We start from the raw sequence: 19464 nt of genomic DNA, 5'->3' as shown, positions 1-19464 counted from the left end.
TGAAAACTGGTCAAGATTACAGATCTGCTGTCCATGGGCAGGACCAGAGCTCTCCTGCGTGTGCAGATGTTTGTTTTTCTAAGGATATACTGATATCTCCCTGTGCCACTGCAGGTGACATGGAGGAGCAGAAAGAGGGAAGCCCCTGACCTGGTAACTTTTCTCATTGTACATCAGCATCACCCAGCTGTTCTTGAAGCTCCAGTCTCATCCAGGTTAAGAGTACTGTTGGAGTTAGCAAAGACTAATAACTTCATGTACCACATTTAAAATTATTGTTCACATCTTTGGTCTTTATCTCAAAGTCTGGATACAAACAACTGGGAAGCTCACCTGGCTTGGTTGCAGTAGAAATAGATTAATAACTTTCTAAAAGCTCAGCTCTTCTGTAAACAACACAAAGACTTGATCCCAAGCAAAGTTGTTCCATCCTGACATGCAGGCAGCTCAGTAATCACAGCCTGGCTGACACCACTGTGTCAGGCAAATCAGATTTCACATACTCTTTCCTAAATGCTTTAGAGAAGAACAAAATTATAGAGGATTTCAGGAAGAAAATGCACCTTTCAAGACCCTCCTAAGTCCAGAGAATCTGCATCTGTGTCTCTCCATGACTGCAGGCTGGAGCAATAAGAAGCAAGAGAGCTGTTAAATTTGCACATTCTGTTTCAATGCACACATCTCATATGCAGCCCCCAGGGTGGTTGGCCTTGTCACATGGAAACAGTTAACCAGAAGAGCTGTCCCTCATCAGCATCAGAGTCCTGCCAGCAGGTAACAGATGTCATTTGCCACCAGGAAGGGCAGGGTGAGCACTGCCATTATTCCCAGCTCTGGACCAGGTACCAGCTGTCTGTCTCATTCTTCCCAGGGCAGCTTACACAGACATTGTCAAAAGGTATGATTCAAGCCTGCACAGATCCTCACCACCAGATGAAGCCCTGCATGAACCCATCAGGTGGCAGAGCTCAGACCTCCTCCCTCCTGCTACCTCAAAGCCTGGCTCACTGTGGGAGCCAGCACCTGCTGTCAGGCTTTGTGTGCAGAGCCTGATTCACCTGCTCTGTCTTTAGGATGGGAACAGCTGTGTTCAGTCAGATCTGACTGTGAGGTGAACTCCTGAGCACACAAATGCTGGCCATGATGTGTGCAATTTCATCAGCCAGTAATTGGCAGCCGTGCTGCCTAAAGGGCTCTGAGCTCCTGACCTGCACTGGCACTTTCCTGAGCTCCACTCCCTGAAGTGACACGTGCAGCACAAGAGCTGAGCACCAAAAACCTCCCCAAAGGGTCGTGGGTTAAGCCCAGCCAGCAGCTCACTCATTCCCTCCAGGTGGGATGTCAGAGAAAAGGGTGAGAAAACTTGTGGGCTGAGATAAAGACAGTTTAATAGGTGAAACATAAACTGAACGTGCAAGCAGAGCAAAACAAGGAATTTATTCAGCACTTCCCTTGGGCAGGCAGGTGTTCATCCATCCCTGGATAGCAGGGCTCCATCTCACCTTGCTGGAGAAGACAAACCTACTATGAAGAAAATCAGCTTTATCCCAACCAAATCCCATGAACTCATGTACAAGAATTGGCCATCAAAACCTGGTCAAGGCTGGCAAAAATGAGAGAGATTCTGTTTTACCAGGTTATTCCAATTCCAAAGAGCTTTGCAGAGTTGAAAATATGTCCTGCCCAAGTCCAGGTCAACTCTCTGCTGGCCATTTTTCACCAGCCATTCTGGGGCCCTAGGTTCCCACTGTCCTGGTTAGCAAAGCCCCAGCCATTCTGACAGTGTGGTAATGAAAGAGGAGGCCAATTAAGATCCAGATCCTGAATTTCTTTGTAAAGTCAGGGTAAATCCTAAGTCACAAGAAAGCTTTCAGCTTAGGCTGACATCAACTTAAAAAAAAATTAATGGAATTATTTAAGTTGTGAGCAATTTATGACATAAAACAAGAATTGGAGAATTATTTTTTTCCATGAAGGTGGCCCCAGCTGTTGCCTGTTCATGGCCACATCACAGGCTTTTTTTTCCTTTACACCTTCTCACTGCAGCTGTATCCAGGTTTGCATGAGCTCAGCAAAGCCTTTGGCACAGCTGCTGCCCTTGCTGCTCTGACACGTTGTCGGAGTCTCCAGCCCACCCAGGGACGCCAGTGTTGGAGTCTCCCCCTGGTCAGGGTGACCCCGAAAGGTGAAAAAGTCTCTGCTCCAACCCATGCCTTCAAAGAAAGACTCAATCATCTGGTCTCAAGGTTGTTTATTGTAAATTATCTTAGAGATTTTCTTCTGGGCTGCTGCGGTCTGCTCAGCAGGTCAGCCAAAGGCACACTCTGCACACTCTCTGCCCCCGAGGCTGGTGCTATCTTTTATACTAAAAACTACGTGTACTATATTTACAATTCCCTTCCAATAGCTATCACCTATGTTAGACAGTCAGCTTCTATTCTAAACCAATCTTAAAGTGCCAACATCACCCAAATCATGGAGGCTAGGAAGAAAGACAAGGCATGCCCTGATTCCTCCATCTTAGAACTTCTGACCCCCATGTACAAAACTCGGACCCCTATGTATAAGGCTTAAAACCCCCTTGTACAGCACTCAAAAATCCTTCCTTTCACTTTGTGTTTATCTCTATTATACTACCTAAACTTGTGTGGCTTGGAATTCTTCATACAGAGTTGGTAATTTGCTCCACGGGCTAAGATCGAAACCCCACGTGTCCTTGGCTGCATGCCAGGATCTCAGAGCCCCCTGCCAGCAGCTCGGGCCATCCAGGGCACCCAGAGGGATGTCCTGGGTTCTGACAACAGGTGACCCAGCATTTATTTTTTCTATAATCAAGATGACCCTGAAAGTGGCCTATAATCGATTCACAGCCTTGTGAAGCCTTTCCAAGGTGCTTGCAGCCACATGAATCTCAACTCCCTGGTGTGCCTACAGCCTTGCTTGAATTGCAAGCCCCCCTCAATTCTGACTGCACAGGACTGTACCAGAGCCCTGGTAGGACTTGGAGACAGGGTGATGATAAAACATGTTGTTGTACTGACATGGTATTTCTCTTCATCCTGGTGGTAAAAGTAATTGCATTTGGACCTCTCTTCTCTATGTCTCTGTTGCTGAGACACAGGAAGGGTGGGGGGACTTCAAAGGGCTGCTCTTCCTCTCTTACTTTCACTTGCAGCGTGAAGAGTTCTGCAGATCCTGCCACAAGCACTGCTCTTGCTCTTCAGCTCTTCCTGTTCTTCCTGCTGGAAAGCAGAAGAAGCAAGTGTTTAAATCAGGTGCACTCTCCTACCAGCGTTTGAGCCAGCCCTGGCTCAAGGTCTGTTAGGCCTGTTACTGTGAGACTCATTTCACTTAAAAACTCAAGCCCATGTTAAAAATAGAGGTCCTTTTATACTGTGGTGCCACATGCACTTTGATGTGTGGAACACGTCCTCATGTGAACCCAGTGGCCATTCAAACCTGCAAAGTTTTGCTCATTGTGTTCATCTGAGAGAGCTGCAAGAGCTGTCCCTGGGTCCTGCCTGCATGGCTTGCTGCCCTTCCCAGAGCTCATTAGGCACTGGAATTGTACATAGGACCTGAGCAAAAGCCCAGTGGAGCCAGTGAATGATTTTCTATTGATCCAAGCCCTTGAACTGAAGCAGCACAGGAGAAGCAAATTGGGCAAAGCTACTGCTTTCAACCCACCAGAGCAATATTTGAATTTCCCTATGTTGCCTCTTTTATTTTCTTTTGTCTTTTTTTTTGGTTTTTGACTCTGAACTATTTGGTTTAGACAGGTTTCCCCTCTGTATATCTCCTTGTATTTCTAAATACAGTTACTAGTGGGGGAAGAGATGAGCAACAGGCAGAAATCATGGTAAAACAGTAAATGGAGCTTTGTTTAACACACCAACAGGAAAAAGGAGTGAACCATAAAACCATAAACTATTGTAAGAATAATTACAGTATTAAAACAGTAATGACAAGAAACCCTAATATATCATGGCTTTGCTATTAAATAGCATTCTTTATCTGATGAGTTCCTTGTGCTTTGAGTTAATTAAATCTTCCTCACTCGCATGGCATGCAGAAGGCAGAAATCTTCAGTAAGACTGTCAAATGGCTACATTAGCTGGGAGTGCAAAGCACACTTCCTCAGGAAATGAGCAGTTTTCTTTGGAAAAATCATTTTTGCTACATCTGCTCTGGCAAAGCTTTGTCCCCATTGAAACAGAAGAACAGCTGAGGAAATGAAAGCTTAATTTACCTGAGTTAAGGCAGGGAAATTTAGAGCAAAAGAACCTGAATTTCTAAAAAAGCAGATGTTAAAACCTGGGGGAAAAAACACAGCTGGAAAAGAAGGAAAAGCAAATGTTACATACATGCTGCATCGACTGCAAGATCATCTTGCTTTTTTGCCCCGTTTGCCTGCTCTTCCCCTTGCTTGATTTGTTGAACCAGTGACAAGAGGCTCTCCACCCTGGAAACAAACTTGTTTTAAAAGAGGAATAAAAAGTGCTTGTGTCTCCTATGGACAGCTTGCACTGGGAACACCAGCAATGACTAGGAAATGAAACTTCTCTAGGTGTATGCCAGCGGTCGAGCTTACATTAAGCAGTGTTCTTAATTAGTGGTAATGGGTTGGAAAACTCCTGGAAGTGCATAACCATTTTTTTTTTTTTATAATTATGATCACTTAAAGACAATAGCATATTACAAATGATGACTAACAAGGACAAAGCAAATGTCAATTGGAAAATATGGCTCTAATCAACTCAACTCGCCTTAAAGTACAAATCACTGTAAATGGGTTTTTGTTCAAATGGTAAAAACAGAGCTAGGAAAAGGCAGGCAATTGTGCTGTGAAAAGAAAAAGCAGAGTTTTTCTGCCTCCCATGCTGAAAGGATGACACAGAAATTAATGTAGAATTATTGTGACACATGACACAAAGGCACTATCCTCATGGTGCTGCCCTTGGTGAGCAGAACCCACCTGCACTGTCAGAGCAGCCCTGCTTTGGGGAAGGGCATGTGTGTGGTCTGTGCCTCTCTGTGACCACTTGCAAAGCACTTGCAGTAACACCCAGTTGTTTTGATGAGGGTGGCTAGTGCCACTTTTATACAATTCAGGATGCACCACATAATTTTCAGGTGTCTGGTTTAGGCTTTTTCTGCTCTCCTAGATATTAACACAACACTGGCAGACATGATGACATGGGGTCATGGAAAAGCTGTGTCCCCTGGAGAGGCAGCTGGAAGGCATCTGGGTTATGTGAAGGGAGCCAAACTGCATTAGAAGCCTGTGTTTAGACATCTGAACCAAGTAAGGAGAGATTTCAGGTCCTGTAAATCTTGCACTGTCCTTACAACAGCACACCTTGGCCAGCTCAGCATGGACCTTCCCACCAGACATCCTCTGAAAGTTGCTAAACTCTAAGGTATGAGGCAAGAACACAGCTCTCTGAGCTCAAAGTTATGTTTGATATTCAGAAATGTACTGGCATTTGAAATAGAATTACTTTCTCAGTGGAGGGTGTACACTTCAGATGAGGAAGCAAGTGGGCACATTTAAGGGAGGTTGTGACATAGCAGAGGGCTTCCAAGAAGTTACATCTCTGAACTTTCAAACTTGGGCTTCTGTGTGATTGGTGACACTGAAGGGAGCAAAGGATCTCAGGTTTCAGGAGGAAATTCCATGATAAAAGTCCTTCTGTGGTGTCTCTTCAGCTTCTCTTACACTGTTGGCACTGAAGTTTTTCAGATTATTTTTGTGGGGTACTTTTGGGGATATCTTTATATATCTATATATATCTATATATCTATATATATCTCTAGATTAGATAGATGGATAGATAGATAGATAGATAGATAGATAGATAGATAGATAGATAGATAGACAGATAATTTTTGCCCCTAGATTTAAGGACACAGTAGAAAACCATTCCCCTGGAGCACAAAGTAACCATTTTCCAAACACTGTTAAATGGAACAGATCAATCTGCAAAGTGAGGAAGGAGATGTCTCCCATCCCTCACGGTGACCCTGCTGAAGTACAGCACACAAAGGTTTGAATTTGTCAACTCTGACAGCACTCATTCAGCCAGCAAATCTCTGCCACGTTACACACGGCTCTGAAAGGTAACTGGCAGCATGTACATGACTTAGAGATTCACAGACTCAAGCAAACATGAGGAAAAAATATCCGCATAATCTGGAAAGCAGGGGACTGGGAGGGATATGAATTATTCACCCTTCAGAATATGGGTGCTCAAAACTGTTATTTGTGCTGCTCTAACCAACTCAGAAAGCAGAGTCTGTGCTGAGCATACAAATCTTGTCATTATTATCTTATCTTGGTGCTTTCAGGGTGGATTTTACTAGGAACCAGGGATGAGTGGTTTCCTTCCTTCCTAAGTAGCACTTTTTACTATTTGTAACTGTGAAGGACTAAAACTAGTATTAAGCACCCCCCAAAAATTAATTTCTTTGAAAATATCACAAGATAAAAAGAAAGCCATTTCTTTTGGTAGCCCTATCTTTTTTACTTCTTAATCCTTTTTACCATGGCATGACTGAGTACCTCCATCATTGACCATGGCATAATGTACTTTTAAATGCATTAACTTAGGTAATGTATTTAAATAATAACCTGGCTGCAGTAGCTTGGATTTGGCACTGGCAGAAAATCCTATTTGAAAGGCCTGGCAAATTCAGTCAGGGCCTGAGCTTTGTGCTGGCTGACCCAGGTCACTGTCACAGCAACCTGGAGAGCTGAGGGACAGCTCTGGCTTCAATTGCCTTGACGTCATGACCAGGCTGACAGGGTGGGTGAACAGCTTCAGCAGGAAAAGACATTCTTTAACCTACATAAATGTAGATTTAATTGGTTGGTAACACTCTTCAGGTGCTCCATGGCAAACTGCAGATAAATTTCTGAGTTTAGTGACAAGATGACCTCTGGGAATGGCAGACAATTTATGTTACACAGAGGTTTGGAGGTTCAGTACTGCCCACTGTGCTGTCAGCTTTGGCTGTAGATCAGTGCTTTAAGTCTGTTCACTGGCAGCTCATGGACTTTGCAATGAAAGAGGAAGATAGACCTGTCATGAGCATCTTGGCTGGGGCATCTTTGCATCATCTCCTCCTGTGCCTGGATGTGTTATCCATGTTTATGGGGCATGTTTTACATTGGAGAGCTCCTTGCAGAGATTCCCAAGATCACCACACCCAAGCTGTTGCTGAAGCAGGACACTTCATAATCGCCTTGGCAGATCACTGCCCCAACAAATTGGACCTGTTGAGAGGCAGGTGACTATGAGCCTGAGAGCACTTGGAGGTTACAGCACTCTCCACTCTCCAGCTAGAGTCTGCACTGTGTGTGCCTCAGCCCCTTGGTGCTGCCTCCCTTCCCATTGAAGTCTTTTGTGCAGCTCCAAGAAAAAAAAAAAAAAAAAGGTTTGATCACCAGGGAGTCCAATATAATCATAGAACCATTCAGGCTGGAAAAAGTTCTTCGAGATTATTGAGTCCAACCCTAAAATAACTTGCAGGAAATGATGATATCAGGGAGGGAATAAGTTGGTCCAGAAAGAGCTTTGTTCAGTGGTAGCTCACACCCAGACCAGGCCAGAGGAGCTCAAGGATCAGGTACTTCTTTGATGCTGACACTCAGTTTTCTCTTACATGTGAATGTATGTTGATAGCTGGCATGTACACAATCCAGTTAGCATTTCAACTAGACCTGGAAATCTCTCACGTTTAAATGGTGTGTTACAGCACACTCATGTTTTCCAAAACCTTCAAGAAAAAGTGTAAAATATCCTTAAAGCAAAGAGACATTGTCAAGCTGTCAAGTTTTCACACTGGCCAGTGGCTAACCATTGTATCTATGTACCTTTATATGGAAAAATGAAGCTAAACAGTTTGAATCATGCCTTTTAAGGCATTTTTCTAGCTGAAACATCCCCTCAGCCTGCACAGTACCCAAAGCAGGGTAGGGACTGAAGAGCACATTTTGGCTCTATGTCTTGCTACAAGATGAAAATGAAAAAATTTAACAGTTACAGATATTCTGGCTGCAAAGATTAATCTGAGGTCAGTTCCTGCCCCTATACTGCTCTGAAGCTCTACTGTGTTTTGTTGTAATTGCCTAAATGTAATTGAGAGTGAGAGTAGGACCTTCAAACTTTTTTTTTCCAGTTTTTCACTGTTTTGTTTGTGCTTCTGCTGCCACAAAGCATCATGAACTGATGAAAAAATTAGCAACTCTTATACACAGTTTAAATTGGTTGGGAACCAATAAGATGAGGAAAATTCAAGTGAAAAATTTTAAATATAAATGGAAGAAATGGCCATCTTTTTCAGCATTGCACTTTATAGTTTAGCTATTATAGTTATTGAAATATTATAGTTATATATATTAATAATAAATTATTATGTTATTACATTATAGTTATAACAGAAAGCAATGTTCTAACATGGGAATTGCTGTGACTTATATATGGTTTCATAAAAGTGACAGAAAGTTGAGGATTGTGCTGCCTCTTAAACAAATAAGAAATTTAACTGCCTCAGTAACATTTGGAAATTTGAGATAAAGTCAAAGTCCCATATCTTATGTTAACAAATTACTGTCTCCTAACACAGGCCTGCACAGGCCTTTTGTACAATTAGTGACAAATTTGGGGCCTGTGACATATTTAGTGCATGGAAAATAGAACTAGTCTGCATGATGGATGATGACTGGGTAATGATTGTAAGTAATGGTCTATTTGTACATCTGAACAAAGCAGAGGAAGCAATTAGCCCTTCCCATAAGCCCTCCATCACTGACAGGCTGTCATGCTTCCCCAGCTTCCCTGGGACAGAGGAGTGCAGAGGAGAAAAGGAGGAGCTGGGAAAAATGACAGAAGGTAGAAAGGAAGGAGAGCAGAGTAGGCTGTTCCTGAGACCCAGTCTGGGTGACTTGGGTGTCCTTCTTTTTGCATCTCAGTGGAGCCTTTTCCCCATCCAGGTTCATCACTGGACATGCTGTGCATCCACTGGTCCCTGGCAGTCAGCATGTCTGATCCACATGTCTCACCCTGAACAGTCTCATTCCAGCACTTCTTTCTCCCTCCTGGCCCTTGTGTTCATGCCCTACGTCACAGATAATTGTGTGGAAAAAGCAGCTCAGTGCTGAGGAGCCAACCTTTTCTTCCCTCCACCCCTCCCAAAAAAGAAAAAAAAAAAAAAATACAGGAAAAAAAAAAAAAAGTTGAATTGTTAGAAAAGAAATAGGGAAAAGAGCAAAGAACTTTGTTATGGTAAAACACAGATCAAGCCTGCACATTTGAGTAGACTGTGCAAAATCTCTCTAGAAAGTGGAAAATGTTCAAAGGGAAGGAAAATTTGATTTGAGGAAATGAACAGCAGCTAAGGAGATTAGTGTTCATCAAACTGCAAGGGTAGAAGAAACAGTGAAGGGGGAACTATGGAAGTCATATAAAATGATGAGTCCCAGTGAGTTGGTGATGAGAGAAAAATTATTCACAGTCCCTGCCAGTTGACAGCTAGGGGCTCTCAAATAAATCAGCTGCAAGTCCACACCAAAGCAATCAGAGCAGGATATTTCTTCACACAATGTACTCATCTGGGGAACTCCCCACTCCTGCCATCTCCCTGGCTAACTTTCCTTTTTCATTCTCCCCTACACTTCAGGCAATATTATTTTCTTTTTAAACTCCACACCTCTGCAAACCTCAGAAATCTTGTCCACAATATTATCCTCATGCACATCCATTGGAGCTCCCAATATCATCCCTGCAGATAGCTGGCTTTTACTGTCCTACTAATTGGCACTAGGACAAGGCAATACCCATGAAAGTTCTCCCTTCCATCCTGAAAGCCAAATCCATGAGCTGTGTCATTCCCTATATTGTAAATGCAGAAGATACTGACCTGCAGACAGCAGCTGACACAAGATCCATATCGGTTTTCCCCTCTGCTCAGCTTGGGAGGGGAAGTTGCAGACTGGTTGATGTGAGTTTCCTTCTGGGCTGAGCCTTGCTGCAGATCAGGAAGTGCCAGAGCAGGATTCAGGTATTTCAAGTATCTTGTCTGTCATCCTGCCCTGTTGTCTCTAAGTGCATCAGTAACTTTCTCAGGGTCACTGGGATGTCATCACAGCCCATTAATTCTGCAAATGTGCTCATCTCCCTCAGTGTACAAAGGGAGAGATACTCCAGGGACAGTTTCTGGCAGTTTTTCCTCCTAGAAGTGGAGAAGGCACAGAGAGTGAGACTGGCACAAGAATGTACTGGAGGCATTTGCAGATATTCATGCTCCTGTCCCTCAAAACAGCATGAAAAACAATCTTCTTTAATCTTTAGTAAAGAGCAAACTGAGTGAGGACTTCACAGGGAAATGCAAAATACTGAAGGATATAATGGAAACAATGATACATTTGACCTCAGGTCAAACAGAAGAGAGAAAGAATGAGCTGCAGATAAGAGAGCTGCAGGTAGGAGGGAGTGAGGGGAAAGCAGAGGGCCAGGGGAAACAAACAAGAAAAATACTTTCTTTGTTCTTGAGCTTTAATTTCTGCATGCCTGGTTGAACTTTTCTGGGAAGGTTGTTGTGAGTAGTTTAGATTTGGGTAGGTTTTGGTGTGTTTTTGTTTGTTTCAAGGAATAAAGCCACTTCTATAAAGTGGTTGGTGAACAGGGGAGCTTTTTTGAGTATATCTAATACTTATTTGAATAGGGGAATTCCTTGAATTAATGTATAATAAATAACATGTTACATAAAGCTGCTGTGGATTACAACAATTTAGCATCATTTCACTAGAGAAATGGCCACTCAACTCCTTCAGGTGCTGTAACATCTGTGCATAGGATGTTTAAAAATGTAACTTTTTGTCTGTCAAAACCTTTTCAATTCTGAGATTATCCCACCTGCCACACAATGTATTTCCCTACCCTTTTGGCAGTGTGATATCTATTAAGTTTTATTTAAAGGAATGGAAAGACTCAAAAATAGTTTTATTATAATAATTTATCAACCATCACATTGATTTTCCTTCCTAGTACAGTCAAAGGATTCGTTATCACAAAATCTACCTGCAAGAATATTTGTCGAATCTTGATGTCTTTTTGGTGGCTGCAGGGTCAGTAGCTGGAGGTGGCATTGACACAGGCCCTGGGTGACTCCGTTGGGTTGGGCCAGGGGTGGACTTGGCAGCAGCCACAGGTAGGAATGAGCTTGTTAAAAGGTGATGATTCTGTTCCCACTGAAGGCTAGGCAGGAACTCAGAGTTCTCCTCTCAGGGAGACACAAAATCCTGGTGGCAGGATTTTCATCTGCATATTGATTCTGAGAGAGATTCTACTGCCTTCCTTAGACCTTATGATACCACTTTACCCTCTCATCTGAGAAAAAAAATCCACTGTGTCCTTGATCACCTTCACCATACTCAACTGGCTCAGTGCAGAAAGTACTGGGCAAAACCACCTCATAACTGGGTTTGCAGCAGTTCAGTGAGGTCTCTCCTGGCCTTTGTGTTTGTGGTTCTTTGAACATTCACCCCTGCTGTCATGAGCAAACAAGTCTGGAAGAGATAGGGTTGGAAACCAGGAGATGCTCCATTCCATTCAACTCACAGACCACAAGGTCAGCCTTTTCTCACTGTCTATTTACGTAATGGTATAATCATATTTAATCTATTTTTCAGACTAGGAAGGCAAAGTCCTGCTGGAGTCTTTCATCAGTTTATTTTTCCTTTTGGCTTTGTCCAGCTCTTTATGCTCAAGCCTATTAGGTGATTCCTAGTGAACTAAAGCCTAGTGAAGCTGAGATCCTTGTCTCAGAAAACTAAGTCTTTCTGTTGCCCTTCTTCCATTTTCAACAGCAATTAAAGGAAAAAATGTCCCCTTATTATATCCCATCACCTGCTGAATGATGAGTCGATATCCTGACTTACAGTGGGAGGCTTTTAAAAAATACTAAACTCATTATTCCCTGACCTAGTGATTTATATTGTGATCCTTCATGGGAACAAAATGCACCAAGGTTGCAAAGTGGGAGGATGAAACCAAAAGCACATTGTAATAAATTGAGCAAATGGTACCCTAAATGATAGAAACTGCAGTCAGGAGGAAGGAAAATATCAGGGCTGTGTGAAATATGCCAATTTAAGTTTCCATGATTTTAATCCAGACCTGTGAGCTTTTATTTGAGATGGGTTTGCTTTCTCAGAGATCTCACTGAAGCCATAGCATCTGACAGAGCCCATGTACAGCTGAAAAGAGAAGAGAAATGTCTGGTGATCTTCCCAGATGAATCTATTTACTGCTGAGATTTATCAAACATTCTCAGCAAGTCCTGAGATGCTCTTGCTTGGACTTTCTGGACCTGCATAACATCCAATGGTTCTTTCTTCCAAAGGCTTCAGGTGACAAGCAGAGCCTCACTCATCCATCTGAAGGCACCTGCTTCAGACTGATCATTCACTCAAGCACAGCCTTTCTACCTACCACACATTCAGCAACACAGATTTTGGCAATCTTCCTCCGAGTTCTGCCCATGGTGGGTACCACTGAAGATTAGGGACAGGCAGTTTTTGAGGAAAATGAGTAGTCCAGCATTAATGTCCTCCTTTAACCTGTTCAGAGGGTGTGGTCCTGGTGCTGTGCTTTCCAAACTGGAAACTCTTCAACATTCCTGTGGTATAATGGTGAGTAACCAAAATGCCTGGATGCTCTTTTCACACACTGTATCTGCCAAAGGGCTCTCAAAGAGGCAATTTACCCTTTCATAGCAGCAGGTTGGCTTTAGTCACAGTCAGCATTGGAAAAAGAAAGCTGTTCTGAGCAATGAAACACAGAATAGCTAACAGTGCCCAACAGTGCCCATCTTTACTGCATTTCACACAAACCAGGCTGATGTGACTTCAAAGACCTAAAAAAAAAATGCCCTGAGGTGCAGTGCATTTATCAGGTGTTTCACAGGATAAGTCTCTTCTCTCAACTCTTTGGAGTTTTCCTGGCATGAGATAATAATAGAACAAACCCCATCTTGCCTACATGTTCAGTTAAGATCAACTAAATTAATTTCTCTTAGTTAAGACAGTTATTACTTTGCCTCTGGATTATTACATCCTGTAAAACCCAACTGCAGCATGTGGTGCAGTTCTGTGCATACAAAACAATATCAGCTGAAGTTTGTTGTTTAAAATAGGTAGGAAACCTTTGTGGAAATAGGTCTCATATTTTTCCACAAGAATTTATCCAAACTTACTGCTGGTAAATCTTCAGGGAAATATTTGTCTTCGTTTTCAGCTTCTTTAAAAAGAAAGTTTTAGCTGTTTCCACTTTCATTCATTCTTAGTTAATCTTGTTGTAAGAGAAATAGAAAAGTTCATGCACAGTCTGAGACCAATCCAGGGAAGTACTTAATGGTGTGAAATGTCCTACTGACTTCCAGAGGGACTGAATGTTTCAGCTTGTGCATGCACTTAATTGCATTGCTGATGGGGAGCACCTGATCTCTAAATCCAAAAATGTCACCACGGAACATATCCCAGGTGGGTGTCAACTTGGCTCCTGAGGAAGCAGGAGAAAGGGAAGTGGTGCATCATCCCAGGGGAGTTGTGGGCACTCAGCTGCAGAGATCCAGACATCAGCAGAGGGGCTCTGAAGGGTGACTGCACGGATGCATGTGTAACATCAGGAAATGCGAGTGCCCCACTCTGTGCCCTGCCTCCCCCTGGGACCCTGCAGCAGAGAGAGCAGAGGCTTAGGACTGCCAAGCCCAGAATATCTGTACAAAGCCAGAGTCACCAGAGGACTGAGATAATACACAGATCATGAGATGCAGACACTCTTCCCATGACCTTCCTCTGCAGGAGGGCAAGGCAGCACCAGCCCTGGTGTGGCAGAATACTCTGCAGCTCTCTGCAAAGGGGTGAGGCTGCCAGAGCCCCTTGGCAGGTGCCAGTGTCAGCACAGGGAGCTGTGAGGGCTGGAGGCTGCCACACAGACCTGCCCGGCTTCCCTGGGGCTCGGGAGGTACAGTGCACTTCTGTTATGTAACCAAAGCTTTTTTATGCAACTGCTCCTCCAGCGCTGCCCAGTGAGATCCGATTATTATGGAGGATGAAAAACATTGTTATTTTTAACAGCTGGATCAAGGCTCAATGGGCTTAAAAGGATATTCAGAAGCAGCTGCTTCTGTAAGGCTTTCAAGTCAGTGGTGACCACTGGAAAAACTGTTTGCCTCAGTTTTGGACACTGCTTTTCCATGGCATTTGTGTTGTCTTGCAGCTGTAAATGAAAGGTTGAGTCCTTTTTCCATAAACATTGTAAACTACTTGCTGCTCCTCATCCAGACAGTGGAACAACAGCTTTCCAAAAGGTTCCTTTCCACGAGATTAGGAAACATAAAATAAAACCAGTGGTTCTGGAAGGTAATATCTCAAAGCACAGCCTACTGTTCACATAGGATATCTATCCCTAAGCACCTTTTTGTAAGAGCTCATACATTGTGCAATATTAGAATCCTTTATCCCACACTCAAATCATTCTTGATTTCCAAGGGTTTGAAGTACTGCTATATTAAAAAAAAGTCAGAGGGTGAAACTGTTCCAACTGTGGCATACCTGATGCTCACCTCTGTGCTTCGACAGTGGTAAACATACTGCAAGCCATTACAGTTTGAGCAGAAGGTGTCTGGGCTTTTGAGGAAAGATAAAAGGAAGAATGTGGTTTGTTCCTCTCATCCCCAAACAAAAGCAGATGTTTTTATCATACTTTAGTTATTCAACTTTCTGTCTTTCTCTAAAAAAAAAAACAACAAAACAAACCAAACCAAAAAAAACAAAAAACAAACCCTGAAACAGTCAGGTGAACTTTCATTCTTGTTCTGATGCAGATGCACCAAACTCAGAGCTCAATCTTCCTGAAGTTTTCAGGGCTGGGGTAGCAGTTTGTTCCACTCCAAAGGCAAGTACAAGTTCTGGCTGAGATCTCCCAGGCCTTGGATATCCACAGTGTTAAAGGAGAGCAGACTGTCTTTCTTCTCTGGTGCTAGATCATATTGAATAGGGCAGCAAGGATCTTGTTTTTTAGATCAGTCATTTTAAGCATTCTAAATCTCAGACTATTCAAGTTTATTATACACATTATTTATTGCCTCACAGGCTGGAGTCCCATTGGTTTTCTGTACCTTCTTGGGCCAGCAGAAAGTGTTTGACAAGTGTTGGACAGTCAGAGCATGCTGTGGGTCTTTATGGTTCACTGAGCACTTGGAAATGGTTCCAGCTGTGTTTCTGTAAAAGGTTCTTCTGCAACCTAAACTAACAAAGATTCAACTGACTGGAGTAGGCAAATCTAAGTTCTCTTACTGCTGCTGGCAAAAAACCATATTTTTCATCAGAGGTTGATTCCTTTCACCTCAAATATCTATTTCAGAATGGAGCAGCTAATCAGAAATGTGATTTATTGTGGCGACCATATCCAGTAGGCAAAGACTAGGTACAAATTTAATTCTCAATAGCTGAAGAAAATTAAAATCAACCTTACCTGGCAAATGAAAAGAAGCTCCCAAGGGTTTTAAACAAGTAGAAAAATGCATAAAAATCAAATTTTGTCCTGTGTTGCACGTTGTATTAGATTGAAATGCAGTGCACTAGGTGAGCTGAAAGATGATCAAGAAACAAAGCATGACTCCTTGGCAGGATTAACTCGATGTTGACCACACAGCTTTGTTAGTCAAGGTGTGCAGCACTGTGATAGGAAGACTAAGAGTGGTGGAAATGGAAGATGGCTGGGTTTGGAGACACCAGCAGGAGCATAAAGCAGGGACAGGGCTCTCAGAATGTCTGGGGCACACAGCAAGACCCCAGCATATTGCCTCCAGCTTCACAACACACCCAGACCCAGGGATAAAGAATGACCTGATGATTCACAGATTCACAGAGGTGGGACAGAATGGAGACACTGATCACTGCCAGACCCAAAGGAATACAAAAATACATTTTGGAAACCTAGACACCCTGAAAGAACTGTGAGAGACAAAAAAAAAAGACTAAAAGGTGGTGTTAGGGACCCTGGATCTCATAGTTCAACAGAAGCGTTGGTCACCACAAACATGCTGCTGCTCATCAACATGAGACTGGGAGCATGGATCAGGGAAAACATTTTTTCTTTCAGTTTGAATTTTAAGAAATTTGAATTGTAAGAATTTTTCTTACTGTAAGGTCATGAAGGCCAGGACTATATATGGCATGAATACTTTCAGCACATGTTGATAAAACGTTGTGACAATATTCATGTATCTGTACACTGCATGCCAGTTGTTGGTGTCAAACGGGAGCTATTTTTTCTTCAAGGAATCATGATGCACGCTCTGTGCTCCATTTCTGTGATCTCAGATGTACCAGTTTGTGGTGGTTTAACCACAGCTGGCAGCTCAACCCCACAGAGACCCTTTCTTAGCCTGCCCTGCTGGGATGGGGAGAGGCTCACAAGGGTAAAAACTCATGGGTTGAAGTAAAGACAGCTTAACAGGTAAAGCAAAAGCCATGCACAGAGGCAAAGCAGATCCAGGAACTCACTCAGTACTTCCCATGGGCAGGCAGGTGTTCAGCCACCCCCACGACAGCAGGGTTCCATCATATGTAGTTGAGATTTGGGGAGACAAATGCCATGACTCTAAATGTCCCCCCTTGCTTCTTCTTCCCCAATTTTATACACTAAGCATGATATCAAGTGGTGTGACTCCTCCCTGGGGCTAGTTGGGGTCAGCTGTCCCTGCTGTGCCCCCTCCCAACCCCTTGTGCACCCCAAGCCTCCCCACTAATGGGGTGGAGTGAGGAGCAGGAAAGGCCTTGGCTCTGTGTAAGCTCTGCCCAGCAGTAATAATACTATTTATTTCTACCTTATCTTAGAAATAAAGACACAATGCCTGGAAATGACTGACGCAAGTTATTAAGGGAGATATATTCATGCATTTCAGCAGAGTTAGATGATGATGATGAAATTGAAGCTAATTCAATCTTGTAATTGCAGATAGCTGTTGTTTCAGGAACAGTATCATGCAAAAGATCTGGACTGTATCATCTTGATGTTTACAAATAAACAGTGACATGGAAATTAAACTCTGGCAAAAATGAAATTAGAAGAAGTCACCTCCTGTGGTGCAGTGAACACACAGCACTGATCATAAGCAAATGATTTCTACTTTGGTAGCTTTGCTCAAATAAGTAGTTCCAAAATAGCACCGAGCCTTATTTGTACATTGCAGAACATTTCATTGTACAATATTGTGTTCCTCAAGCTGCAAACAAAACTGAGTCACATGCTTTAAATAGTACAATTATCCTTAAAGCAATGACATTTCATTCAGGAGTTATCGAAGCAGGTTTTTAATCTAAATGTTATACCCCATTTTACTTTTGTTTGCTGTTGTGGAATGTAGAGATGATACTATAAAAAAATGCTGGTATTTCAAATAATTTTTTTTCAGCAGCATTGTCTGCCATTTTCCCTAGCCTGCAAGTTTATTTGCTTGAAAAAAGAGGCACTATAGGAGAATATGATGCATAATATTTTTATCGGTTCAAAAGAGTGATATCAGTTAACACCAGCTGAAGACCCATTCTTGAATAGGCTCTGATGAAATCTTCCACATCTCTAATATCTTTCACATTTGAACCAAAAATAAGTCTCAAGAAAAAAATAAAAAAATCTGTATATTTGGTCAGGTCCCAGACAACTGGAGCCAGAGTGACAGACTGTGAGTTACCTCACTTCCATCCTTCATGACTTCTGGGGTTGTTCAAGAATCAGTTTCTGAAGGATTTATTGTGGTGGGAATGCCCTCACCACGTACTGAGGGTTATCAATCTCAACTTTAACATGAGACCTTCTGTTGTAACTGCTTCCCTTTCTATTTTTAGTTTAAATGCAGAGAAAGATAAAATCAGATGCTGGCATCCTCAAATTCATCTTCTTTTGACCACAGTGTCCTTCAAATTTGCAAAGTCCAGTTGAATTGATTTCTGTGAGATTTCCTCTAGGGCTCAGAGTAACTGTGAAACATTTTGGCTGAGCTTCCTCTGTGCTGCTCCCAGGGTGAAAAGCAAGCAAAAAACTGATTTACCCACATGAAGGAGAGCCCGTGAACAGAAGATGATCACCAAGCTGTGACACTATTTCCCTTAACTAAAACTGCTCACTTCTGCCTAACCTGGCTATTCTGTAGTGCCCAGTGAAGAGCCAGCAATCACTGTACAGACAGCTGAAGGCACAGTTCCTTTTTTCCTAAAGCTGAGAGCCAAAGCAACACAGAGCAATCAATATTCCATTGCTTCTCCTATTACTTCTCCATACTGACTGTAAAGACAGCTCAAGCTGACCATCTCAAATGAACAAACCTACAGTGGAGGTGTCTGAAGGAAGATAAGCTAGGTGCCAGCTGTGCCATTATGGATTAATGAACCCCCATTCCTGATTTTTGTTGCCTGTGGAGGTGGAAGTTGAAAGGAAGAGTGCAGGACTGAATTCCCCCTGGGCACTGTACAGATGTTGAGCTGAGAAACTGCTTGCTTCAAAGCTTAGATGTGATTTATTTAAGGCAGAGAAAAATCAGGAAGAATAAACAAAGAAGTGGAGAGATAAAGCAATTATCCCAACAGTTTGTGGGCTCCTCCAGTGCACTAATGGTGGAATATGACCTATGGAATTTTAAACTTGTTTAATTTCTTTTTGCTTAGCAGTGATGTGCTTGATGTTGTTGTCTTAAACTTTATGAAATGCCAAGTATTTCAGGCTGGCACAATAAAAGTTAAATTCAATATAAACAGATTTTGTCCATTGTGGCTGCCCATCTTGATGCTGTATCCTGGAAAAGCTGTGAAGAAGCACAACAAGAACATCAACTCCCAGTATGCATTTAAATAAGAAAGCTGTCATATACCTATTTTTCATTTAATAATATACTCAACTCCAAAATACAATTAATGAAGGAGTCACAGAACTACCTACAAAAATCAGGATTGTAGTTTGGTGACATAAACATAATTTATTTTTATCCTCATAGATAGTGAAGCCTAAGGACATGACTAGTCAAAAAATATCACTTTTCAAGAGAAGAAACTGTATAACTCTTTGGATTTGGTGTATGAAGTATGCAGAATGCAATGCTTCAAGAATATTACAATGTAAAGGAGGTCAAGGTCAATGTCAGCAGATGTTAATGTCTTCTCCTAGAAAAGGAAGAGTTAGGCATCCCAGATGGCAAAGATCTTAAAAGGAAGAACTGCAAGAACAAGCAGTTGTCAGTGAGCATTATTTCACTAAAGGCAGAAATACTAATGAGAAGGGAAAGTGGATTTTCCTTTCTTGTGGAGCTGTATCCTATATTCCAAGTGGTCTGTTATTATTTTCAAAATTTATTTTTGCTTTTTGCGAGGGCTGGAAACTCACTGGAAACTTAGACTTGGCA

The 19464-nt window shown here is 42.4% G+C and overlaps 1 long non-coding RNA gene across 1 annotated transcript; it reads right to left on the bottom strand.

The window, feature by feature from the left end:
- Positions 1-2717: 2717 nt before the first annotated feature.
- On the bottom strand, positions 2718-16466 carry LOC119712571. The gene is made up of 4 exons (XR_005259842.1): positions 11082-16466; positions 9922-10233; positions 4365-4462; positions 2718-3242 (listed from the first exon to the last, which is right to left on the bottom strand). It is a non-coding gene; the product is annotated as an uncharacterized LOC119712571 (long non-coding RNA).
- Between the last annotated feature and the right edge of the window lie 2998 nt (positions 16467-19464).

Source organism: Motacilla alba, chromosome 2, assembly GCF_015832195.1.
Source record: "Motacilla alba alba isolate MOTALB_02 chromosome 2, Motacilla_alba_V1.0_pri, whole genome shotgun sequence".
In the NCBI taxonomy this organism is placed as follows: domain Eukaryota; kingdom Metazoa; phylum Chordata; class Aves; order Passeriformes; family Motacillidae; genus Motacilla; species Motacilla alba.
The sequence above is the reverse complement of the archived record's forward strand: the minus strand, read 5'-3'. Positions and strand labels throughout refer to the sequence as shown.